This window comes from Mustela erminea, chromosome 16 (assembly GCF_009829155.1).
Source record: "Mustela erminea isolate mMusErm1 chromosome 16, mMusErm1.Pri, whole genome shotgun sequence".
In the NCBI taxonomy this organism is placed as follows: Eukaryota; Metazoa; Chordata; class Mammalia; order Carnivora; family Mustelidae; genus Mustela; species Mustela erminea.
In genome coordinates this window covers 4807674-4835028 of record NC_045629.1, presented here as the reverse complement: position 1 = coordinate 4835028, position 27355 = coordinate 4807674, and positions in this window count along the sequence as shown.

Here is a 27355-nt window from a genome sequence, read left to right as displayed (position 1 = left end):
CAAATGGATGTAAAACTGAAATGCACATCTATTCTTATCTCACAACACAAACATCCTCAGAACATACAATTAAAAGTTTGAAACAGCAGATTCTCTCTCTATTCAGCTTGCAATGTTTGACACAAAACCAAAGAGGGAAATAAGGCGTAATATTACCAGAATGTACCACATTCCTTTCATCCTCAGAGGGTCTCACTGAAAATTGGAACAAACAACTGAAACACTTGTTACATAAGTGGTGAAAAAGAAAGGCTCAGAGGGTTGGCTCAGTGGTTTAGCTCATCTTGTCTACATAATGAATATGAGGGGAAGTAAACTGTGGACTTCAGATTTTTGGATTGAGGAGTGGGAATGAGGTGGTGGGGAAGAATGCAAATACACAAATTTATATGCCTTGTCCCCCATGAAACATTTCCTTCATTTTGTCCTATTTAGTGGTCCTAGGTCTATATTTAAACTTACACATATCCACTGAAAGTACTTTAGATTCATAAATGGCAACATTTACACCATTACATATGACATATAATTGCTATCATCAAACTTCCTAAAGGTACATCAGAAGGGTCATAACTTCACCTCACTTTACAGATAGTTGTGAAATGGCTCCAATAATCAGGGCTAGGAATGATGTGGTGATTCTTTACCTGCCAAATTCTATGACATCTCTTCAGGGGTGGGGCCAAGGCGAAGTGTTATCAAGAATACTGTTACTGTTACTATAGGTTCTATGGTTGAACACTATGTCAGGAATGGATAATATGCCCATGCAGTAAGGATGTCTGTGAAACAAACAATAAATACAAATGAGGACATCATAGAAGACAAAAGTTCACTTACACATGGGCCACAATTTCAGGAGCAATGCAATAACATATAACCATGAGAGTAACTTAGAACAAAGGTATTATTATACACTTAGTTATCTTTTTCAGATATCGTGGTGACCAAAGGCCAATACAGGGAGAAACCTCTGTTTTTTCCCATAGAAAAGGGTATATATATATCTTCATCCTAAACTCTCCACCTGGATAACTTGGATAACTTGGTGAAAAGAAGTAATGCAATGCTCTTACTGATTGTTCTAACAGGTTGACTACAGCACTCCATTTTATGGCTTATAGGGTATGCTTATAATTCTAGATTTTCCCCAGATGACTAATAGAAATACTACCAAAAGGACAGAAAATACCAAGCAACATTGCTTTAGCTTTTGTGCTCTATGTGGTTGTAAATCAAGATGTAATATTGCAAAGGTATCTGCTTGAGTATAATGGGAAGCAGATTGTGCTTACATAGGTATGTAGGAACTAGATTTGCTTTCATATAGGAATAAGTATGGGGATGAAACACATTTAAGGAAATCTGAAATGGAAAATTAAAAGCCCAAGAGATGGGAATTTGGACATGTTTTGTTAACCTGATATCAGTAAACTCTTCTCTGGAGTTTTAATCTGTGACTTGGTGACACAATATTAGTGATAAATCCACTCCCAAAGCATGCAAATATGTTTCATGGCATACTCAAATGGAGATGCATTTGGGAGTTGAATCTCACAATTGATAGTTCAGTGAGAAATGTAATGGTTTAGGGCACAGATTGTTTCTCCAATAGCACTGACCAAGTAAGTGCTCAGTTGCACAACATATGTGATTCTTGATCAACGTGGGCTGTTATGCCATGTTCTCTAGGGATTTTAGGCACTAGTCTTTTTCACTAAATTAGGTCAAATTTTAGGGCTCTCATCACCATGATACAAATGACCACTACTGGGGCACTGTAACAAACTCTCTCCCAGGACCCAGAGCCTCAGCTAGCCAAGAGCATTGGGAGATGCCTTGCATTTTCACTAAGTGAGGAAGCATAGATGTTCTAATCACTATATTATTTGATGTTTTAAGGTGTTAGTGTCCAGGCTAAGAAATTGCATACAGCATGGGAAGACTAAGTTATTGCAGAATAACACTGAAGTGTGGCCTAAATTTACTTATTGTGGTCAACATACAGTAGGGCTCTGTTTTTTTGTTTGTTTGTTTGTTTGTTTTTGTTTGTTTGTTTTAAAATTTTTATTATTTTATTTTTTTTATTTTTTATAAACATATAATATATTTTTATCCCCAGGGATACAGGTCTGAGAATCACCAGGTTTATACACTTCACAGCACTCACCAAAGCACATACCCTCCCCAATGTCCATAACTCCACTCCCCTTCTCCCAACCCCCCTCCCCCCAACAACCCTCAGTTTGTTTTGTGAGATTAAGAGTCACTTATGCTTTGTCTCCCTCCTAATCCAATCTTGTTTCATTATTCTTCTTCTACCCACTTAAGCCCCCATGTTGCATCACCACTTCCTCATATCAGGGAGATCATGTGATAGTTGTCTTTCTCTGCTTGACTTATTTCACTAGCATGATACACTCTAGTTCCATTCACGTTGTCGTAAATGGCAAGATTTCATTTCTTTTGATGGCTGCATAGTATTCCATTGTGTATATATACCACATCTTCTTGATCCATTCATCTGTTGATGGACATCTAGGTTCTTTCCATAGTTTGGCTATTGTGGACATTGCTGCTATAAACATTCGGGTGCATGTGCCCCTTCAGATCACTACGTTTGTATCTTTAGGATAAATACCCAGTAGTGCAATTGCTGGGTCATAGGGCAGTTCTATTTTCAACATTTTGAGGAACCTCAATGCTGTTTTCCAGAGTGGTTGCACCAGCTTGCATTCCCACCAACAGTGTAGGAGGGTTCCCCTTTCTCCGCATCCTCGCCAGCACCTGTCATTTCCTGACTTGTTAATTTTAGCCACTCTGACTGGTGTGAGGTGATATCTCATTGTGGTTTTGATATGTATTTCCCTGATGCCGAGTGATATGGAGCACTTTTTCATGTGTCTGTTGGCCATCTGGATGTCTTCTTTGCAGAAATGTCTGTTCATGTCCTCTGCCCATTTCTTGATTGGATTATTTGTTCTTTGGGTGTTGAGCTTGCTAAGTTCTTTATAGATTCTGGACACTAGTCCTTTATCTGATATGTCGTTGGCAAATATCTTCTCCCATTCTGTCAGTTGTCTTTTGATTTTGTTAACTGTTTCCTTTGCTGTGCAAAAGCTTTTGATCTTGATGAAATCCCAATAGTTCATTTTTGCCCTTGCTTACCTTGCCTTTGGCGATGTTCCTAGGAAGATGTTGCTGTGGCTGAGGTCGAAGAGGTTGCTGCCTGAGTTCTCCTCAAGGATTTTGATGGATTCCTTTCTCACATTGAGGTCCTTCATCCATTTTGAGTCTGTTTTTGTGTGTGGTGTAAGGAAATGGTCCAATTTCATTTTTCTGCATGTGGCTGTCAAATTTTCCCAGCACCATTTATTGAAGAGGCTGTCTTTTTTACATTGGACATTCTTTCCTGCTTTGTTGAAGATTAGTTGACCATAGAGTTGAGGGTCTATTTCTGGGCTCTCTATTCTGTTCCATTGATCTATGTGTCTGTTTTTGTGCCAGTACCATGCTGTCTTGATGATGACAGCTTTGTAATAGAGCTTGAATTCCGGAATTGTGATGCCACCAACTTTGGCATTGTTTTTCAATATCCCTTTGGCTATTCGAGGTCTTTTCTGGTTCCATATAAATTTTAGGATTAGGAAAAAAATGGATGGTACTTTGATAGGAATTACATTAAATGTGTAGATTTTTAGGTAGCATAGACATTTTCACAATATTTATTCTTCCAATCCAGGAGCATGGAACATTTTTCCATTTCCTTGTGTCTTCCTCAATTTCTTTCATGAGTACTTTATAGTTTTCTGAGTATAGATTCTTTGCCTCTTTGGTTAGGTTTATTCCTAGGTATCTGATAGTTTTTTTTTTTTTTATTTGACAGAGAGAGATTACAAGTAGGCAGAGAGGCAGGCAGAGAGAGAGAGAGAGAGAGAGAGAAGCAGGCTGCCTGCCGAGCAGGAGCCCGATGCGGGACTCGATCCCAGGACCCTGAGATCATGACCTGAGCTGAAGGCAGCAGCTTAACCCACTGAGCCACCCAGGTGCCCCGGTATCTGATAGTTTTAGGTGCAATTGTAAATGGGATTGACTCCTTAATTTCTCTTTCTTCTGTCTTGTTGTTGGTGTAGAGAAATGCAACTGATTTCTGTGCATTGATTTTATATCCTGACACTTTACTGAATTCCTGTACAAGTTCTAGCAGTTTTGGAGTGGAGTCTTTTGGGTTTTCCACATATAGTATCATATCATCTGCGAAGAGTGATAATTTGACTTCTTCTTTGCCGATTTGGATGCCTTTAATTTTCTTTTGTTGTCTGATTGCTGAAGCTAGAACTTCTAGTACTATGTTGAATAGCAGTGGTGACAATGGACACCGTGTTCCTGACCTTAGCGGAAAAGCTTTCAGTTTTTCTTCATTGAGAATAATATTTGCGTTGCGTTTTTGATAGATGGCTTTGATAATATTGAGGTATGTGCCCTCTATCCCTACACTTTGAAGACTTTTGATCAGGAAGGGATGCTGTACTTTGTCAAATGCTTTTTCAGCATCTATTGAGAGTATCATATGGTTCTTGTTCTTTCTTCTCTTGATGTGTTGTATCACATTGATTGATTTGCGGGTGTTGAACCAACCTTGCAGCCCTGGAATAAATCCCACTTGGTCGTGGTGAATAATCCTTTTAATGTACTGTTGAATCCTATTGGCTAGTATTTTGTTGAGTATTTTCGCATCTGTGTTCATCAAGGATATTGGTCTATAGCTCTCTTTTTGATGGGATCCTTGTCTGGTTTTGGGATCAAGGTAATGCTGGCCTCATAAAATGAGTTTGGAAGTTTTCCTTCCATTTCTATTTTTTGGAACAGTTTCAGGAGAATAGGAATTAGTTCTTCTTTAAATGTTTGGTAGAATTCCCGCAGGACGCTGACTGGCCCTGGGCTTTTGTTTCTTTGGAGATTTTTGATGACTGCTTCAATCTCCTTACTGGTTATGGGTCTGTTCAGGCTTTCTATTTTTTCCTGGTTCAGTTGTGGTAGTTTATATGTGTCTAGGAATGCATCCATTTCTTCCAGATTGTCAAATTTGTTTGTGTAGAGTTGCTCATAGTATGTTCTTATAATAGTTTGTATTTCTTTGGTGTTAGTTGTGATCTCTCCTCTTTCATTCATGATTTTATCTATTTGGGTCCTTTCTCTTTTCTTTTTGATAAGTCTGTCCAGGGGTTTATCAATTTTATTAATTCTTTCAAAGAACCAGCTCCTAGTTTCATTGATTTGTTCTATTGTTTTTTTGGTTTCTATTTCATTGATTTCTGCACGTATCTTGATTATTTCTCTTCTCCTGCTGGGCTTAGGGTTTCTTTCTTGTTCTTTCTCCAGCTCCTTTAGGTGTAGGGTTAGGTTGTGTACCTGAGACCTTTCTTGTTTCTTGAGAAAGGCTTGTACCGCTATATATTTTCCTCTCAGGACTGCCTTTGTTGTGTCCCACAGATTTTGAACTGTTGTATTTTCATTATCATTTGTTTCCATGAATTATTTCAATTCTTCTTTAATTTCCCGGTTGACCCATTTATTCTTTAGAAGGATGCTGTTTAGTCTCCATGTATTTGGGTTCTTCCAAACTTCCTCTTGTTGTTGACTTCTAGCTTCAGAGCATTGTGGTCTGAAAATATGCAGGGAATGATCTCAATCTTTTGATACCGGTTGAGTCCTGATTTAGGACCAAGGATGTGATCTATTCTGGAGAATGTTCCATGTCCACTAGAGAAGAATGTGTATTCTGTTGCTTTGGGATGAAATGTTCTGAATATATCTGTGATACCCATCTGGTCCAGTGTGTCATTTAAGGCCTTTATTTCCTTGTTGATCTTTTGCTTGGATGATCTGTCCATTTCAGTGAGGGGAGTGTTAAAGTCTCCTACTATTATTGTATTATTGTTGATGTGTTTCTTTGATTTTGTTATTAATTGGTATATAGTTGCTGCTCCCACATTGGGGGCATAGATATTTAAAATTGTTAGACCTTCTTGTTGGACAGACCCTTTGAGTATGATATAGTGTCCTTCCTCATCTCTTATTATAGTCTTTGGCTTAAAATCTAATTGATCTGATATAAGGATTGCCACTCCTGCTTTCTTCTGATGTCCATTAGCATGGTAAATTCTTTTCCACCCTCTCACTTTAAATCTGGAGGTGTCTTCGGGCTTAAAATGAGTTTCTTGGAGGCAACATATAGATGGGTTTTGTTTTTTTATCCATTCTGATACACTGTGTCTTTTGACAGGGGCATTTAGCCCATTAACATTCAGGGTAACTATTGAGAGATATGAATTTAGTGCCGTTGTATTGCCTGTAAGGTGACTGTTACTGTATATTGTCTCTGTTCCTTTCTGATCAAACTTGTAGGCTCTCTCTTTGCTTAGAGGACCCCTTTAATATTTCCTGTAGAGCTGGTTCGGTGTTTGCAAATTTTTTCAGTTTTTGTTTGTCCTGGAAACTTTTAATCTCTACTTGTATTTTCAGTGATAGCCTGGCTGGATATAGTATTCTTGGCTGCATGTTTTTCTCGTTTAGTGCTCTGAAAATATCATGCCAGCTCTTTTTGGCCTGCCAGGTCTCTGTGGATCAGTCCGCTGCCAATCTTTATTTTTACCATTGTATGTTACAGACTTCTTTTCCCGGGCTGCTTTCAGGATTTTCTGTTTGTCACTAAGACTTGTAAATTTTACTATTAGGTGATGGGGTGTGGGCCTATTCTTATTGATTTTGAGGGGCGTTCTCTGAACCTCCTGAATTTTGATGCTTGTTCCCTTTGTCATATTGGGGAAATTCTCCCCAATAATTCTCTACAGTATACCTTCTGCCCCCCTCTCTCTTTCTTCTTCTGGAATCCCAATTATTCTAATGTTGTTTCCTCTTATGGTGTCATTTATCTCTCAAATTCTCCCCTCATGGTCCAGTAGCTGTTTGCCCTCTTTTGCTCAGCTTCTTTATTCTTTTTCATTTGGTCTTTTATATTGCTAATTCTTTCTTCTGCCTCATATATCCTAGCAGTGAGAGCCTCCATTTTTGATTGCACCTCATTAATAGCTTTTTTGATTTCAACTTGGTTAGATTTTAGTTCTTTTATTTCTCCAGAAAGGGCTTTTATATCTCTCGAGAGGGTTTCTCTAATATCTTCCATGCCTTTTTCGAGCCCGGCTAGAACCTTGAGAATTGTCATTCTGAACTCTAGATCTGACATATTACCAATGTCTGTATTGATTAGGTCCCTAGCCTTCAGTACTGCCTCTTGTTCTTTTTTTTTGTGGTGAATTTTTATGCCTTGTCCTTTTGTCTAGATAAGAGTATATGAAGGAGCAAGTAAAATACTAAAAGTGTGGCAACAACCCCAGGAAAATATGCTTTAACCAACAGAAGAGATCCCAAGTCGTGAGTGGGGTGAAGAGGATAAAAAGAGGTTCAGAAAGAAAGAAAAAAAAAACAAAAAAGAAAAGAAAAGAAATGAATTAAAAAAATAAAACTAATAAAGAAAAGTATAAAAAGGAAAAAAATATATATATGTTAGATATAGTAGTTAAAAAACGTTAAAAAAGAAAAGGGCAAAAGTAAATACTGGTAAATACCCAGTCGTGCAATTGCAGGGTCATAGGGAAGTTCTATTTTTAATTTCTTGAGGAATTTCCACACTGTTCTCCAAAGAAGCTGCACCAACTTCCATTCCCAACAGTGTAAGAGAGTTCCCCTTTCTCCACATCCCCTCCAACACATGTTGTTTCCTGTCTTGCTAATTTTGGCCATTCTAACTGGTGTAAGGTGATATCTCAATGTGGTTTTAATTTGAATCTCCCTGATAGGTAGTGATGATGAACATTTTTTCATGTGTCTGATAGCCATTTGTATGTCTTCATTGGAGAATTGTCTGTTCATGTCTTCTGCCCATTTTTTGATATGATTATCTGTTTTGTGTGCGTTGAGTGTGAGGAGTTCTTTATAGATTCTGGAGATCAACCTTTTGTCTGTACTGTCATTTGCAAATATCTTCTCCCATTCTGTGGGTTGCCTCTCTGTTTTGTTGACTGTTTCCTTTGCTGTGCAGAAGCTTTTGATTTTGATGAAGTCCCAAAAGTTTATTTTTGCTTTTGTTCCCTTTGCCTTTGGAGATATATCTTGAAAGAAGTTGCTGTGGCTGATATCGAAGAGATTACTACCTATGTTCTCCTCTAGGATTCTGATGGATTCCTGTCTCACATTGAGGTCTTTTATCCATTTTGAGTTTATCTTTGTGTACAGTGTAAGAGAATGGTCGAGTTTCATTCTTCTACATATAGCTGCCCAGTTTTCCCAACACCATTTATTGAAGAGACTGTCTTTTTTCCACTGTACATTTTTTCCTGTTTTGTCGAAGATTATTTGACCGTAGAGTTGAGGGTCCATATCTGGGCTCTCTACTCTGTTCCACTGGTCTATGTGTCTGTTTTTATGCCACTACCATGCTGTCTTGGTGATCACAGCTTTGTATTAATGCTTGAAATCAGGTAACGTGATGCCCCCAGTTTTATTTTTGTATTTCAACATTGCCTTAGCAATTCGGGGTCTCTTCCTATTCCATAAAAATTTTTGGATTATTTGCTCCAGCTCTTTGAAGAATACTGGTGGAATTTTGATCAGAATGGCATTAAAAGTATAGATTGCTCTAGGCAGTATAGACATTTTAACAATGTTTATTCTTCCGATCCAAGAGCATGGAATGGTCTTCCATCTTTGCGTGTTCTTCAATTTCTTTCATGAGTGTTCTGTAGTTCATCAAGTACAGATCCTTTTCCTCTTCGGTTAGGTTTATTCCTAGGTATCTTATGGTTCTTGGTGCTATAGTAAATGGAATCAATTCTCTAATTTCCCTTTCTGTGTTTTCATTGTTAGTGTATAAGAATGTCACTGATTTCTGTACATTGACTTTGTATCCTGCCATGTTACTGAATTGCTATATGAGTTCTAGTAGTTTGGGGGTGGGGTCTTTTGGGTTTTCCATATAAAGAACCATATCATCTGTGAAGAGAGAGAGTTTAACTTCTTCATTGCCAATTTGGATACCTTTTTTTTTCTCTTTGTTGTCTGATTGCTGTTGCTAGGACTTCTAATACTATGTTGAACAAGAGTGGTGAGAGTGGGCATCCTTGTTTTGTTACGGATCTCAAAGAGAAGGCTGCAAGCTTTTTTCCATTGAGGGTGATATTTGCTGTGGTCTTTCATAGATAGATTTGATGATGTTCAGGAATGTTCCCTCTATCCCTATACTTTGAAGCGTTTTTAATCAGGAATGGATGCTGGTTTTTGTCAAATGCTTTTTCTGCATCAATTGGAGGACCATGTGGTTCTTCTCTCTTCTGTTATTGATTTGTTCTATCACATTGATTGATTTGCAAATGTTGAACCATCCTTGTAGCCCAGGAATGAATTCCATCTAATCATGGTGGATAATCTTTTAATAATCCGTTGGATCCTGTTTGCTAGGATCTTGTTGAGAATATTATCAGCCATGTTCATCAGGAATATTGGTCTGAAATTCTCCTTTTTGGTAGGGTCTTTGCCTGGTTTGGGGATCAGGGTAATGCTGGCTTCATAGAAAGAGTCTGGAAGTTTTCCTTCTGCTTCAATTTTTTGAAACATCTTCAGTAGAATAGGTGTTATTTCTTCTTTGAAAGTCTGGTAGAATTCCCCAGGGAATCCATCAGGTCCTGGGCTCTTGTTTTTGGGAGGTTTTTGATCACTGCTTCAATCTCGTTACTAGATATCGGTCTATTCAGGTTTTCAATTTCTTCCTGGTTCAATTTAGGGAGTTTATAGTTTTCCAGGAATGCATCCATTTCATCTAGGTTGCTTAGCGTATTGGCATATAACTGTTGATAATAACTTCTGATGATTGTTTCTACTTCCTTGGTGTTAGTTGTGATCTCTCCCTTTTCATTTTGAAAGATAATTTCACAGGATACAGAATTGTAGGTTGGCTCGTTTTTCTTTCAACATTCCACTTTTTCTTGATTTCATAGTTTCTGAAAAGAAATTGGTTATTATTCTTATTCTTATTATTTTATAGGTGAAATTCACTCCCTCCCTGAAACTGGCTTCATTTAAGATCTTTCTCTTGGTCTTTGATTTCTGCATTTTGGATGTGATAAGTTTCAGCAACTGATTTCTGTACATTGACTTTGTATTCTGCGCCGTTACTGAATTGCTATATGAGTTCTAGTAGTTTTAGGGTGGAGTCTTTTGGGTTTTCCATATAAAGAATCATGTCATCTGTGAAGAGAGAACCTAACTGTTAATTACAGTTAGGTTTTCCTTTCCTGGTATTTGTTTTAGGACCAGTTTGTGTTCCTGAACTTCTGCTTGGGTAAATTGTGATTTCTTTTTATCTACCTGTCTTTCCAATTTTGGGGGTCAGTGGTTTGTCCTCTGATTTCAGTTGTCTGATATATCTAAAAAAAGTTGTTGATTTTCAACTGGTTCAGTTTTTTTTTTCCTTTTTTTCCCTCCTGTTGTGGGGATAGGAGCAATGACTTTCAAATTCTTTAAATGACAGATCAGAAACTGCAAGTTACTCTAAACCATTTTTTAATATCTTATTCATTTGACTTTATTCTACCTATAATTCATGAATAGCTATTAAAAGATTCTATTTTAGGAAATTTAAATAAACTCTTCTAATAGCAACCAGGATGATAAATCTTCCCCCAAAACTTTTTTTAGCTTATTTTGTCTTTCAAAGACATACATTTGTGACACTGGTGTAGGTTGTTAATACTGCTTATATTTATATGATATATCTTTAGAATGTCAAATAATGGTCAATAGCTCATTTTTAATTATATAGTTTTAAATATTTATAAGATGAAATATACTTGGGTACAAAACTGGTATGAAATACTGGTTTATTTATGAATATATTTAGAGGTATATATACATTGTCACTCTTAATTTTTATAGTCCATCAGAGTTTTAAGCTGAGATTCTAATTAAGTTGATTATGGGACTCTAACTCATGTGTGAAGGAACTAAAACCAGGTTAAATTTAGCCCCTCACTTGTCTTTATAAATAATGTTTTATTAAATCACAACCACAAATTCATTTGTTTTAATATTGTCCACTGCTGTTTTTGCATTATAGTGGTAGAAGTGAGTAGTCACAATAGAGCCTATATGTCCCACAAAGTCTAAAATATTGATAGTCTGACTCTTTACTGAAAAATATTCCAATTCATGTTCTAAAATACAGCAAATATTTTGAATTTTTCTATAAACATATATTTAACAAATAAAATATTTTTAGAGGTCTATTTTCTTTGGTTTTAAAATCTCTTTTGGTGTGTGTATATTTGTTATAAGTCATCAATATTTCTATACCTATGAGGTGGTCATTTAAAAGTGAAAAAAATTATATTTATATTGTTGAGTAGAACAATTCATTTAAAGAATATAGAGTGTAGAAATAGAAATGAAATATTTTTCTGAGTTCCCTTATTAATTTTTTAAATTTAAATTAAATTAGCCAACATACAGTACACATTTAGTTTTTTTTTTTAATTTAAAGATTTTATTTATTTATTTGACAGAGAGACATCACAAGTAGACGGAGAGGAAGGCAGAGAGAGAGAGAGAGGGAAGAAGGCTCCCTGCTGAGCAGAGAGCCCGATATGGGACTCGATCCCAGGACCCCGAGATCATGACCCAAGCCGAAGGCAGTGGCTTAACCCACTGAGCAACCCAGGTGCCCCACACCTTTAGGTTTTGATATAGCATTCAATGATTCATTAGTTGCATATAACACTTAGTGATCATATCATGCATCCTTTTTATTGCCCATCACTGAATTAACCTATCCCCCACCCACCTCCCTTTCCACAACTCTGTTTAAATTTTTTGTAATGAATCTCATGCCTTCATGTCACCCATGCTACCTCCTTGTATTAGTGTTATGTTGATATCTCCCAGTCTGTCACTCCTCTTCATTAATAACTTTGTCATCTGACCTAACACCTTTCCTTTCATTTTGTCTGTCACTGTTCCTTTGGACTTTGAAAATGTTTATAGCTAATACTCTCATTCACTCCATCTCCTCATTACCAATGTGTTTTCCTTTACTTGGACAGCACCTGCCCCCATTTCTATGTCACACCATTAACCTCATCACCACCAACACCCAGCTTCACCACCTCTTTTTCTTATTCCATCACCTTTTTTGGTTGTTATATTCTCCTTGTCCAGCTTTGATTTCATGGTAGTTTTCTATAATTTCTCTTTTGCAGACATTGTTATCTCCCTTATCTCTTCTTCCTGTTAAATTCCTGTGATAGAAAATCAACACTATGTGTGTATGTATGTATGTATTATGTTATGTTAGTCACCATACAGTACATCATTACTTTTTTGATGTAGTGTTCCATGATTCACTGTTTGCATCTAGCACCCAGTGCTCCATGCAATCTGTGCCCTCCTTAATACTCATCACCCAGCTCACCCATCCTCCTAAGCCCCTCACTTCTAAAACACTCAGTTTGTTTCCCAGCGTCCATAGTCTCACATGGATTGATAAACCCCTGGCCAGGCTATCCAAAAGAAAAGAGAAAACACCCAAATTAATAAAATTATGAAAGAAAGAGAAGATAATGACTAACACCAAGGAAATAAATACAATTATCAGAAATTATTACCAACACTTACATGATAATAAATTAAGCAACCTGGAAGAAATGGATGCATTCCTGGAAACCTATAAACTACCAATACTAAAACAGGAAGAAATTAGCAACCTGAATAGATACATAACAAGTAACAAGATTGAAGCAATGATCAAAAACCTCCCAAAAAATGAGTCCAGGGCCTGATGGATTCCCAAGGGAATTCTACCAAACATTCAAAGAAGAAATCATACCCATTTTCCTAAAGCTGTTTATTTTTTCTAAGAATTTATTTATTTATTTGACAGAGAGAGACACAGCCAGACAGGAAACACAAGCAGGGAGAGTGGGAGAAGGAAAAGTAGGCTTCCTGCTAAGCAGGGAGCCAGATGCAGGGCTCCATCCCAGGACCCTGGGATCATGACCTGAGCCGAATACAGTCACTTAAAAGACTAAGCCACCCAGGTGCCCCTCCTTAAACTGTTTTAAAAAAATAGAAACAGAAGGAAAACTTCCAGCATTACCTTGATCCCAAATCCAGACAAAGATCCCATCAAAAAGAATTACAGACCAGTCTCTATCTCTGATGAATACGGATGCAAAATTCTCAACAAGATCCTTCCTAATAGGATCCAACAGTACATTAAAAGGATTATCCATCATGACCAGGTGGGATTTATCCCTCAATCACTTGACTTTTAATACCACACACTTCTCTGAGTACTGCTTCATCTCTCTATTTAATAGAAAAAAAAATATGTGTTATTGATAAATACTTATTTGTATCTCTTTATATATTTACATATGTATTTATACTTATAAGACAGTATAGACACGGTCTTTATTTTTTTACCACACATTCTCTTCTCAGCCCTCTCCAGTCAGGCTTTGGGTCTGGATCCTACCACTGGGTCCTCAAATCCAGTGCTTACACAGCTGCTTTTAAGTATTTGACACAGTTGATCATGTTTTCCCTCTTGAACTTTTTTCCCTTGGGATTTTTTCTGTTTTTATCAAAACAAATGTTTAGTGTTTCCATCTAAAATACTCCCCTATTTACTTTCCCTCTCTCTCTCTCTCTCTCTCTCTCTCTTTCCTTTTTCTTTGTTTATATTCCTTTTCTTCTTGTCTTCAAAATGCTATGCAACTTGTGTTCAGGCTTTTATCTTATATGGCTACCTGTTCTCTCTACTATCTCAGCTCTTTCACAGCTTTAAATACACCTGCCTACATATCAATGACCCTCAGATTTATTCCTTCACCCAGACTTGTCTCCATCATCTCAGACTCATCTATCAGACTGTGCCCTTGACATTTCCATTTGAATGTGAAGTAGGAATTTCAAATTTTACAACTTCAGAATAGAACTTACCCAGCTATGTTTCTCAAACCCCAAATGTCGAAGTAATACCTCAGTACTCCCTGATTTCCTCTTCCAGTGTCCAGATTCAACCCATCAGTAACTCTTATTTATTTCATGCCTGAAATATATCCTGAATCTGGCCATTTCTCACCACCTGCATGTTCATCTCCTTATTTGAGTCACCATCAACTGTCATTTGATTAATCACATCTTTGTCTCACTACTTACATTTTAGCTCCTTAAAATATGTTTTTCACATAGCAATAAATAGATTTTTTTTAATGTAACCATGCCATATCCTTACTTAAAACTCTGTGACTTTTTATCTCAAGTTTATCTTTGCCTAAAGGTGTCTGCAAAATTTGACCTGTGGTTGTATCTCTAATATTTCTCTCCTTAATTTAATATGTTCTGGCCTGACTAACTTAACTTTTGGGCACTTGAGTACATTATGTTCAGTCTAGCTCACTGGGTGTTCCTTCTAGACAGACAGCTCTCCTCTTTGATTTTTATAGCCCTTGTTTATTTTATTTTGGAAGGACCTTACCTGACCAACAAATGAAAGAATTCATTCAGTTACTCTTCCATAATCTTATTTAATTTTCTGTCTAACTCTTTTAGGAAACTAACCCAATTAACCTGTAAGCTTCATGAGAAAATGAGTCATATGTGTATTGCTTCTACATCAGTGTCTAGGGCAGCGCATGGCACTGGCTATATGTTAATCATGTGAATGAGGTCGACAAACTATGAGGGATGAAGGGAGTTGAATGTGATGATAGGGAAATATCTAAAGAAATTGTGGTCCTACCTGATAAGAAGAGGAAGAAAAACATTTTAGAACAGAATTAAGAAGAAAATAAATTTATCAAATTCAACCATTGAATGAGGGATTTTAGTTGTTAGGTTTCAGATTAAATCAGATGAATCCACAGGCCCTATAGTCTTTAGTAAATGATGAAATTTTGTTCTTTGGCTTCAGGGCTTCAGATTCTTAGTGAATGTCTTGGGTAAGAATTGAGACCACTTTCCTAGCCAAATACCTCTATTAGTGATATAAAAATACTGGAAAAATAATGATGACTTGTTTGGAATGATGCATTTTTAATAGGTAAGCATATTAAAATATGAATTCCAGAATAATGAATTAAATATTAAAAGTTATGAAGAAAATCAAATCATTTTCTGAATATTTCTGTTATTTTTCAAACAACTATGTATATTTAGTATTGTTGTATTTATTACATTTAAAAGAACTTGTCAGATAAGAGACCTAATAGATAAACTTAATTTTTCTGATTGAAATATATAGAGACTAATTATCTTTATACTGATGATTGAAAGGCACAAAAGAATTCTCATTAAGATTTTAAGCAATACTTAAAGAGCTTAAAATCATTTAAAAGAGTTTAAAATTTGTCAACTTTATGAGCTTAACTCAATTAAATTTATAGGACTTATTTAATAATGAAACATTTTGTTAGACAAGTAAGTACTTAGATAATTGGACATTCTAAATTTATAATGTTTACATTGTATAGGGAATTTTAATTATCTAAGATATAAAAGCCTTGTAAATGACTTAGTAAAAGGTATTATATTTACAAATAGAATATTGTAAACTGAATTTAATGGCTTAAATTTGTTTTTTTTTTACTTCTACTTCAACAAATTTAAGAAAATAAATAAAATTTAAAAATAAGTCTTTACTATAAAGAGAAGCCACCTAATGAAGATAGAAATGCATATATTCTCATGTACATTATCTAATATTTTCATCTCCTTTGATCTTTATAGATCAGCCTCCGTGAGATGGATATACAAGTCTTTCATTTCCTGTTTTATTATGCAATGCATGAAGGGCACCTGGGTGGCTGAGTTTTTAAGCATCTGCCTTTGGTTCAGGTCATGATCCTAGGGTTCTGGGATCCAGTTCCACATCAAGCTCCCTGCTTGGTGGGAAGCCTGCTTCTTCCTTTCCCACTCCCCCTACTTGTGTTACCTTTTTTGCTGTCTCTTTCTCTATCAAATTAACAAATAAAATCTTTTTAAAAAAAAGATGCAGTACATGAAGACAATGTAACTAATAAACTATACTTTTTGTCATCTGTGAGGCTTCCCCGTCTTCTGTCTGAAATGTTTTGCTTATCCTTTATCTATCTTCTTTGGCTAATTTCTCACTATCTTTCTCTAAAGAAAGCATCCCTAATCCCACAAAATAGAATAAATGTGCTTCTCATGTATTCTGTACATTGTTTTCTGTACAAACCTCAAGACAATACTTATTGTTGTGATGGTTTATTTGGCTTCCCTAGACCTGTCATTGTTGACAAGGGTCATTTTTTTTCACAATTATAACCTCAATATCTTGTACCTTTCCCCCCCAATCTTGATGAGTAATTTCTTTCTTCCCTTTTCCCCTTTTATTGAAGTATGATCGGCATATAAAAATTATGTATTTTTAAGGTGTATGACAAGAAGAAAACATAGGGGGAAAGCTCCTTGACAATGGTGTTGGCAATGATTTTTTAGAGTTGATACCTAAAACATAGGCAATGAAAACAAATATCAAACTAAAAGAGTTCTCTACAGCCGAGGAAACAATAGACAAAATACAAAGCTAACCTATGGAATGTCAGAAAATATTTGCAAATATGTTCAGTCCAGCTCACTGGGTGTTCCTTCTCTCCAGACAGCCCATTTCTCTGATTTTTAGGACCCTTGTTTATTTTCTTTTGGAAGGGCCTTACCTGGCCAACTAATGGAGAAACCACTCGGTTACTCTAAGTGGTTATATTCAAAGGTTATAGAGGTTAATATCCAAAATACATAAGTAACTCCTACTACTCAATAGCAAAAGAACCAAATAACCCAATTAAAAAAAATGGGCAAAGGAAATGAATAGACATTTTCCCAAAAAGACATATAAAGTGTCAACAAGTATATCAACAGATGCTCAACATTACTGTCAAAGAAATGCAAATCAAAACCACAGAGAGATATTACCTTGTATATCTCTTTAATACTAATAGGTAATAAGTAAACATTGTTGCTAATTGAAGATATTACATGAATAAAGCCACACAGCTACAGTTTACACCCAATTAGTTTTTACTCTGAAAACTCTACTTCTTCCAAATTCATCTTTCCTCCTTCAAATCAATGTTCACATTTAAAACTTTTCTAAAATAAATGTACTATTAAAATAGTTCTTAATACTTGGTATTGTAAATTTGGATATTGAAATATTGCTATACTTTTTGTGATTAAATAAATTAAGATATTCTCCTGAAATCAGTTCAGATTGATTGTCAGTGAAAAATAAGGCAGTTAGCCCAAATAGAGCATTGGGAAATAGAGCAGTGCTGCTAAGTAAAGATGCTCTGTAGGTCAGAGCAAAGAAAGGTGTTCTCCTGGTTATTGTGCTACAACTGATATTCTATCAAGGACAGTGCCTGGTCCACAGTAAGAAAAAAAAAATATATATATATATATATATTTAAAGATTTTATTGATTTATTTGACAGACAGAGATCACAAATAGGCAGAGAGGCAGGCAGAGAGAGAGAGAGGAGGAAGCAGGCTCCCTGCTGAGCAGAGAGCCTGATGTGGGGCTCGATCCCAGGACCCTGAGATCATGACCTGAGCTGAAGGCAGAGGCTTTAACCCACTGAGCCACTCAGGGGCCCAGGAAAAATATATTTTTGAAGTAAATGAAAGAATGTGGAATTAAGTTGAGTCTTAAATGATAAAACACATTTGCCCAAATTTCTTAAATAAAAGAAATTCATAACGCCCTATGACATTTTCAAAATATTTTGGAAATGTTAAAAAAGGGTTCCCTGTGTTTCCCCTCTGCATTCCTTCCTACTGCCTTAAAGTCATATCTATTTAACAGACTTCTTTTAAGGCCTTCACCTAAAAAAATAGTTATTGTGAGATGATAGAGTTAGAGAGTTAGAGTGTTATGAAGGAAAGCTTTCAGAAACATTCGCAGCTGGAAACATGAACAACTCTCTGTTCTAGTCTGAGTAAAATATTGTTAAAAATGTTTAATAGCAGAAGACTGGTTTCACATTAGCCTTTCCATATGGAGAAGAAGCTAGGGTGACAAGAAAATAAGATGAAGAGGCATGGAAAACACATTTTTGTGTTTATTTTAAATGCTGTTATTTGTGGTTATCTGCATTTTTGCTACTTTTACCTTTAAATATATTTGTGCATAACAAGTAAACATTTGTAATATCAGAGACTATTCGCAAATGCGAGTCTGAGGAATCTTAAGATAATAATATATCTCAAGCAAAATTATCATAAGATCAAATGCTGCTCTTGAACTATCAAAATTATTATAATGAAATGCAAAATCAAGATGAACTTTTTCGTACTAAAAAACTAATGAATTAATTATAGTCTTCAAACATACAAGAGTTTGAAGGAAAATTAGAATTCTGATTCTATGTCTTCAGGGATTATTTCATTTGTATAGGTCAAAAGATTAAATCATTTTGAATTCATAAATGCTTTTAAGAACATTTTGCAAAAGTAATGGAAAACAAGATTTAACAACAATGTTCACATTATGCTTGACATGATATTGCTCTCATATCATGAAGCAATTCATCTGCTATGTTTAATCTATGAAAACTCAGGTTTTTCATTAACATTACAAGTGTATTCTGATTGAGTCAGATCAATATATCTCCACAAGTAGCGGTAATTTATATGAGAGGAAGAAAGTTTGAGATAATTTCCTTTCCAGATTTATTCAAGCTACTATACTATTTACAAAAAATCCAACTAATCTTTGAAAGTAATTATAAAAACTTTGTAAATAATAAAAGCGCTTTCCATCCCTAAAGCCATACTACTTTGTAAAATAGGTCATTTAAATATGTGGAGAGCATATATTCCAAAGTAGTGCAAATTTGAAAGTGTTTGAAATTAACTTTCCTCAAGAATATCAAGTTAAGGGGCACCTGGGTGGCTCACTTGGTTAGTTGTCTGACTTCAGCTCAGGATCCTGAAATCAAGCCCCATATTAAGCTCCTGCTCAGCAGGGAGACTGCTTCTTCCTCTCCCTCTGTCCTTCTCCCTGTTCATTCTATCTCAAACAAATAAATGAAATCTTAAAAAAAAAGAGTATCAAGTTAAATATTAACTATCTTATCTATGAAAACTAATAATAAGGACACAAGAAAAATTCAAATCTATGTTTCTTTGGTGTCTTCCGCTAGACACCAGAGATATATTTCACATCTTGTTTTCCTGTATCAGATATCTTCTATCTATATAGTTCTATCTTATAATTTGAATTTTCAGTTTTCCATCGTAACATCCAACCTAGTCCACCTATTTAATGTAAAATATATTGCTTATCTCATAGCACTTTCCTCCTTTTAATACTTACCTGATATTGGTCTTGATTGAGCCAGCCCAATTTGCTACCCATGACATTTATCATGTCACTGATCTCAGACAGTTTGCTGATATTGTGATTATTTTTATTATAGATATTATTTGGGAAATCCCATGTAATTTTATAAGATCTCGATTTTTTTGTTATTATCACACTTTCCAGTGTTATGTGAGTTATTTGCAATCATAGTTTAATAAAAAAAAGTGTCACACTAATCATTCTGGCTTATTAATCATTAATTTTGGCATCATGAATTTATAGTGCACATATTTGGGCATTGTTTATGTGTGTACTTATATCAAGATTTATATAAGAATAACAGCCTCATCTATAGCTGGTAATCATATTTTTGCTGAGAAAAACACAAACAAAAAGAACAACCACAACAAAAAATAACATCTTTACAGAGGAACATAATCACATTTGTAATAGAGTCATTTGTGCCAATTTATTGCTTCTATTTTCAAGCTATTGTAAATGTTGATATATTGTATTTATCTATTAAAATTTCTTTCTCTCTTCAAGTGTTCTGCTGAATATACTAACTAGCCAGGACATGTTTGGATTCATATAACTATTGTTTCAAATAATATGGCTTAAATGTAGTTAATATCAATATTACTTTTTTTTTCAATTTGGATCACCATGATTAAATCATGGGGAGATCATGAAATATCCAACAGTTATGTTAGAAATCTAAATACCTGGATTTTTACTTTTATTTGAATGTTGTTTATTACGCATACAACAGTGCAATAGAACTGTTTCTGTTTGGTTGGCAGAGTTAGTCTATGTGGTGACTTGGGAAACCAGACTTTCTTTTCCAAGCTCTGCCATTTCCTTGGGACTGCAAGTATAATGCAGTGAGGATAGAGATGGCACCCTACCAATTGTGACAATGGATAAGTAACTTAAACTCTCTCAGTTTCTACTTCTTCATAGCTAAAGTTGAGAAATAGATGCTTGATCTTCTGGCATTAATCATTTATGATTATGTATTCATAGAAAACAGGCCACTGAAGAAAATGACATAAGAAAAAAATAAGGAATATACTTTATATGTATTTTTTATACTTTAGAAAAATGCAAAGCTTTCTAATTTTTAAATCATAGGCAACTTATTCAGAAAGAAAACAGGACAAATAAATTGCTGATCTCTTAACTTAGAATATAAATTCTACAGTATTTAAATAATATCAGCACAGATGAATAAGATTTAAAATAATAAAAAATGAAAAATTTATAAAAATCAAGCAAAATAGTAAAATATTTCAAATCACAACTACAAATTAAAACATTATTCTTTACCATTAAAAAAGAGCTTAATAGCATTCAAAACACCCAAATGCTCAAAAATAATTTCTCATATAATCTTTGGAAGATTAGAAACAGAAATTACCTCTTTAACATTATAGAAAATATTTATGTTCTCCTATTAGCTAACATCATATGCTACTAGTAAAACAGCACCTTTAAATGAGGAAAAGAGAGGTCTAGATTCACTATTATCATGACCAAAGTTAAATATAGGACAAATAAATGATAAATATAAATATTAGAAAAAGAAAAACATGAATTCTGTTTGTAAACGGTGTGAGTATATATATTTAGAAGACCAAGAGAAGCAATAAAAAAATTAGAGACCCTGAACTCTAATGCTAATGACTTTGAGTCAGTTTTTCAGTGAGAATATGCCATTGGAGTTTTCAGTGGAATGTCCGGGTAGAGGTTAAAACTGGAAAAAATAGGTTTTTCAACATATTAGCAATGAACAGTTGAGATATATATAATAAGGTAAAGAATTATATTCATGTAGTAGCGGTTTATTCAATCAATTCATGTTTATTGGGTGGAACATGAACTTCCTTAAATATAATGAGAATGTATTTGGATTTGTACTAAGGCAATGGGAAACTACTTTTCACACAAGAAAGTATGTGTCAATAGACATAGGGAAAAGTAGTCAACCTCAGTAACAATAAAAAAATGTTAAAAAACAGCCTAAACCCAGAAGTGAAAAGAATATCATGTGGACAATTAATAAAAGTGATAATTCTTAACATGTTTCAGGTACAATGAACTAGGTACTTTCATACAAGAAAATAGTTGTAAAGGATGTAAAGAATAACAGTAAAGAATTCCTAAAAGGAATTTGTACACATTTGTACTTTCAAACATGTTTATACCTTATGAATTGATGACCTTCTAAAAGAATGTATTTTAAGGAAATAAAGATAATGAATGATGTATTTTTAAAATTTTTTCAATTTATTTATTTTCAGAAAAACAGTATTCATTATTTTTTCACCACACCCAGTGCTCCATGCAAGAATGATGTATTTTAAGGGAATAAAGATGAAGATTTCATCACAGTATTTTATATGGAAAATAATTTTTGTTTTTAGTACTATAGATTTGACAAATAAAGTAATGACTGAGTACAACTTCTTTAAAGTAAAACAAACTTCTAGATAAGAGTTTCATCTCTGACACATATAATCTTGTGTGATCTTGAAGAATTTTTCTTACCCTGTCTGTGCTCAATTTCCTCCAACTGTTAAAGAGATAACTATAATAAAATTTGAATATTGAAAGATATAATGATTATGAAGAAAGTTATGATAATCTTGAGTAAAAAGTAAAATACAGAATGTTAAATAATATATGATCTAATAATAGATACAATTTTCTGTGTGTATCAATCTATATATGTATATATATACTATAAATAAGGCTTGATTCTACATATTAACTACATATTGTATTTACATATATTCCATGCACAAGTAGTCTTAATTTTAATGGTTAGAAAAAAACTAGGTACAATATTGGTTCTTGTGATGTTTGCTACCAAAGAGGGAAAATAAACATGCAAACAATTAGAGAAGAATTATTACAAGGGAGTACAAGTATAGGGCTATGGGTTTAAGGTAAATTTTTCTTAATTATTTTCTTCATTTTCCACATTTTATATATTATGTATTATAATTGGCTTATTTTCAGAAAGGAGAAATTTTGATTTTACTACATTGATGTATACATTTTCAGTACATCAGTAAGAGATTTTTCCATACCACACATACACTCACACACACATAGAAGGGAGAGATTTTAAGAGGAAGACAAAGAGGGCAGTTAAGACTTTAAATGTTTAGATTCTTAAAAGTCTCTTTCTCTTTACCTCAGTTTCTGGGACTGAGGTAAAGTAGATACCAGACTTCATTAACTGTATCAGAAATTCAGAGCATCTGCTTCACAAATACAGAAGCCAATCTTTGAAAAATCAGGGCAAGTGTGCTTGCCCTTGGCAACTTGACAACAATGATTTAAGCAAGTGTCCAAGGGGCTCTGGGCATGTGTCCTTATCATTGTCAAATGCCAATGCTATGTATTAAACCTCCAGGTCAAGCCATGAGCCTGACACCTGCTCATGAGAACAATCTAAATCTGCTTCCTCAACATTAGTCAAAATTCTTATTTCATACTTTTTCCCTGAGGCTGTATCTCCTCCCCAGGGTCTGGTTATTTTCCTGCCTTCAGTTTGGTGTATTAAAATAATTGATTTGTTTTGTGATGAAGAGAAAGATACTTAGAAGGGAAAGAAAATAGAATTGTTAGAAACATCAAAATGGGAAAACAGAAGTAAAAAGAAACTTGGAGAAGTTATAAATCAGAGTAATGATTATTGATCTGGGGCAAGGGGAGAATAAAAGCTCAAAGGAAAATTTATACCTTCTAATTCTGTGTGACGGTACATCCACTGAATTCAAGCTGTAATGTTTTGATGAAAACCTACAAATGAGGTCAGTGTAAAGAAAAGGAATTAACATTAATTCTATCTTTCTGAAAAAATATTCATGGCAAAAAGATAAAGAATTAGTTCTCCGACAAAGAGAGAAATACATTCAAAGGGCTTTGGAAAGAATGTCAGTGCACTCACATTATTTTTACACTAATGGAAATAAAATGATTTGAAAGATTTTTTTCATAAACCTAAAATTTGGCAGCATCTTGGGAACAGAGTTTAAAATGAAAATATCTTTGAGGAACCTGGGTTGCTCAGATGGTTAAGTGTCTGCCTTTGGCTTACGTTTGATCTCCAGCTCCTGGGATCAAGTCCCATATCAGGCTCCCAGCTCAGCAGGGAGTCTGTTTCTCCCTCTCCCTCTGCCTCTTTCTCTGCTTGTGCTCTCTCTCTCTCTCTCAAATGAATACATAAAATTTTTAAATAAATAAATAAAGTGTCCTCATAATATACTTACTTGATTTTTTCAAGCATGCCTCTTTTACATAATTATTTGTGAACAAGTGGAAAACATAAATATAAAATAAACTGAACAACTACAATTGAGGTCAAAAGTGAAAAGATACATCATACATTTAGAACAAATTAAAATGCATAAAATTAACTTTTATATCACTAATCTATCATCTATCATTTATTCATCCAATATGTGCCTAGCATGTTACAGAAATCATTGAGATAGTGTAAATTTACTAAAGTGGAAAATAGACCAAAATCCAGGCCTGTGAGGAGCAATTCAACTGATTATTTACTATCATCTGGCTCATTTGACATTTCTTCAGACAATAGTCATCAAGTAGCTAAGACAAAACTTGGTGAGACATCAAGACTTAAATGGTAAAAAGACATGGTTTTATAGTTCTAGATTATATTCTAGATAGGAATACAGATAAAAATGTAATAAATATCCATGAACAAATTCATATTATGGTAAGTTACAAATGGGGTGGAAACAGGAAATATTTCAGGTGGCAGTACATGACTACTGTATCATTCAGTGTTCAATTAGGGAACTAGAAACTGTGCCAAGGATATTTATACATATATATGTATATGTATACACATACATATGTAACATATATATGTTAAGAAGTTTATTAAAAATACTTAAATGGTCACTAGATTCAAAGCAAGAGTTGAACAATAATGCTAGTAAAAAAATAATGATATCAAAGCAGAACACTATGCAAGATAATGAAGTTTATTAAAATAAAATGACTCATCTTTTCACACTAACATGTTAAAAAGAAATATGCTTTATTCTAGAAATGTATTTCCTTGTTAGTGTTGACATTTGGATAAGAGGGAAACCGTTTTTTATTTATTTATTTATTTTCAGCATAACAGTATCATTATTTTTTTCACCAGACCCAGTGCTCCATGCAATCCGTGCCCTCTATAATACCCACCACCTGTTACCCCAACCTCCCACACCACCCCCGCCACTTCAAATCCCTCAGATTATTTTCCAGAGTCCATAGTCTCTCATGATTCACCTTCCCTTCCAGTTTACCCCAATCCCCTTCTCTCTAACTCTCCATGTCCTCCATGCTTTTTGTTATGCTCCACAAATAAGTGAAACCATATGATAATTGACTCTCTCTGCTTGACTTATTTCACTCAGCATAATCTCTTCCAGTCCCATCCATGTTGCTACAAAAGTTGGGTATTCGTCCTTTCTGATGGAGGCATAATACTCCACAGTGTATATGGACCACATCTTCCTTATCCATTCGTCCATTGAAGGGCATCTTGGTTCTTTCCATAGTTGGGCTACCGTGTCCATTGCTGCTATAAACATTGGGGTACAGATGGCCCTTCTTTTTGCTACATCTGTATCTTTGGGGTAAATACCCAGGAGTGCAATTGCAGGGTCATAGGGAAGCTCTATTTTTAATTTCTTGAGGAATCTCCACACTATTCTCCAAAGAGGCTGCACCAACTTCCATTCCCACCAACTGTGTAAGAGGGTTCCCCTTTCTCCACATCCTCTCCAACACATGTTGTTTCCTGTTTTGTTAATTTTGGCCATTCTAACTGGTGTAAGGTGATATCTCAATATGGTTTTAATTTGAATCTCCCTGAGGGCTAGTGATAAACATTTTTTCATGTGTCTGATAGCCATTTGTATGTCTTGATTGGGGAAGTGTCTGTTCATATCTTCTGCCAATTTTTTTATATGTTTGCCTGTTTCGTGTGTGTTGAGTTTGAGGAGTTCATTATAGATCCTGGATATCAACCTTTTGTCTGTACTGTCAATTGCAAATATCTTTTCCCATTCCGTGGGTTGCCTCTTTGTTTTGTTGACTGTTTCCTTTGCTGTGCAGAAGCTTTTGATTTTGATGAAGTCCCAAAAGTTTATTTTTGCTTTTGTTCCCTTTGCCTTTGGAGATATATCTTGAAAGAAGTTGCTGTGGCTGATATCGAAGAGATTACTACCTATGTTCTCCTCTAGGATTCTGATGGATTCCTGTCTCACATTGAGGTCTTTTATCCATTTTGAGTTTATCTTTGTGTACGGTGTAAGAGAATAGTCGAGTTTCATTCTTCTACATATAGCTGCCCAGTTTTCCCAGCACCATTTATTGAAGAGACTATCTTTTTTCCACTGTATATTTTTTCTTGTTTTGTTGAAGATTATTTGACCATAGAGTTGAGGGTCCATATCTGGGCTCTCTACTCTGTTCCACTGGTCTATGTGTCTGTTTTTATGCCAGTACCATGCTGTCTTGGTGATCACAGCTTTGTAGTAAAGCTTGAAATCAGGTAACGTGATGCCCCCCGTTTTATTTTTCTTTTCAACATTTCCTTAGTGACTCAGGGTCTTTTCTGATTCCATACAAATTTTAGGATTATTTGCTCCAGCTCTTTGAAGAATACTGGTGGAATTTTGATCAGAATGGCATTAAAAGTATAGATTGCTCTAGGCAGTATAGATATTGTAACAATGTTTATTCTTCCGATCCAAGAGTATGGAATGGTCTTCCATCTTTTTGTGTCTTCTTCAATATCTTCATGAGTGTTCTGTAGTTCCTCAAGTACAGATCCTTTACCTCTTTTGTTAGGTTTCTTCCCAGGTATCTTATGGTTCTTGGTGCTATAGTAAATGGAATCGATTCTCTAATTTCCCTTTCTGTATTTTCATTGTTATTGTATAAGAAAGCCACTGATTTCTGCACATTGACTTTGTATCCTGCCACGTTGCTGAATTGCTATATGAGTTCTAGTAGTTTGGGGGTGGAGTCTTTTGGGTTTTCCATATAAAGAATCATGACATCTGTGAAGAGAGAGAGTTTGACTTCTTCATTGCCAATTTGGATACCTTTTATTTCTCTTTGTTGTCTGATTGCTGTTGCTAGGACTTCTAATACTATGTTGAACAAGAGTGGTGAAAGTGGGCATCCTTGTCTTGTTCCTGATCTCAACGGGAAGGCTGCAAGCTTTTTCCCATTGAGGATGATATTTGCTCTGGGTCTTTCATAGATAGATTTGATGAAGTTCAGGAATGTTCCCTCTATCCCTATACTTTGAAGCGTTTTAATCAGGAACGGATGCTGGATTTTGTCAAATGCTTTTTCTGCATTGATTGAGAGGACCATGTGGTTCTTCTCTCTTATCATATTAATTTTTTCTATCACATTGATTGATTTGAGAATGTTGAACCATCCTTGTAGACCAGGGATGAATCCCACCTGGTCATTGTGGATAATCTTTTTAATGTGCTGTTGGATCCTGTTTTCTAGGATCTTGTTGAGAATCTTAGCATCCATATTCATCAGTGATATTTGACTGAAATTCTCCTTTTTGGTAGGGTCTTTGACTATTTTGGGGATCAGGTTAATGCTGGCTTCGTTGAAAGATTCTGGAAGTTTTCATTCTGCTTCAATTTCTTGAAACAGCTTCAGGAGTATAGGTGTTATTTCTTCTTTGAAAGTTTGGTAGAGTTCTCCAGGGAATCCGTCAAGTCCTGGACTCTTGTTTTTTTGGGAGGTTTTTGAATATTGCTTCAATCTCGTTACTAGATATCAGTCTATTCAGGTTGTCCATTTCTTCCTGGTTCAATTTTGGGAGTTTATAGTTTTCCAGGA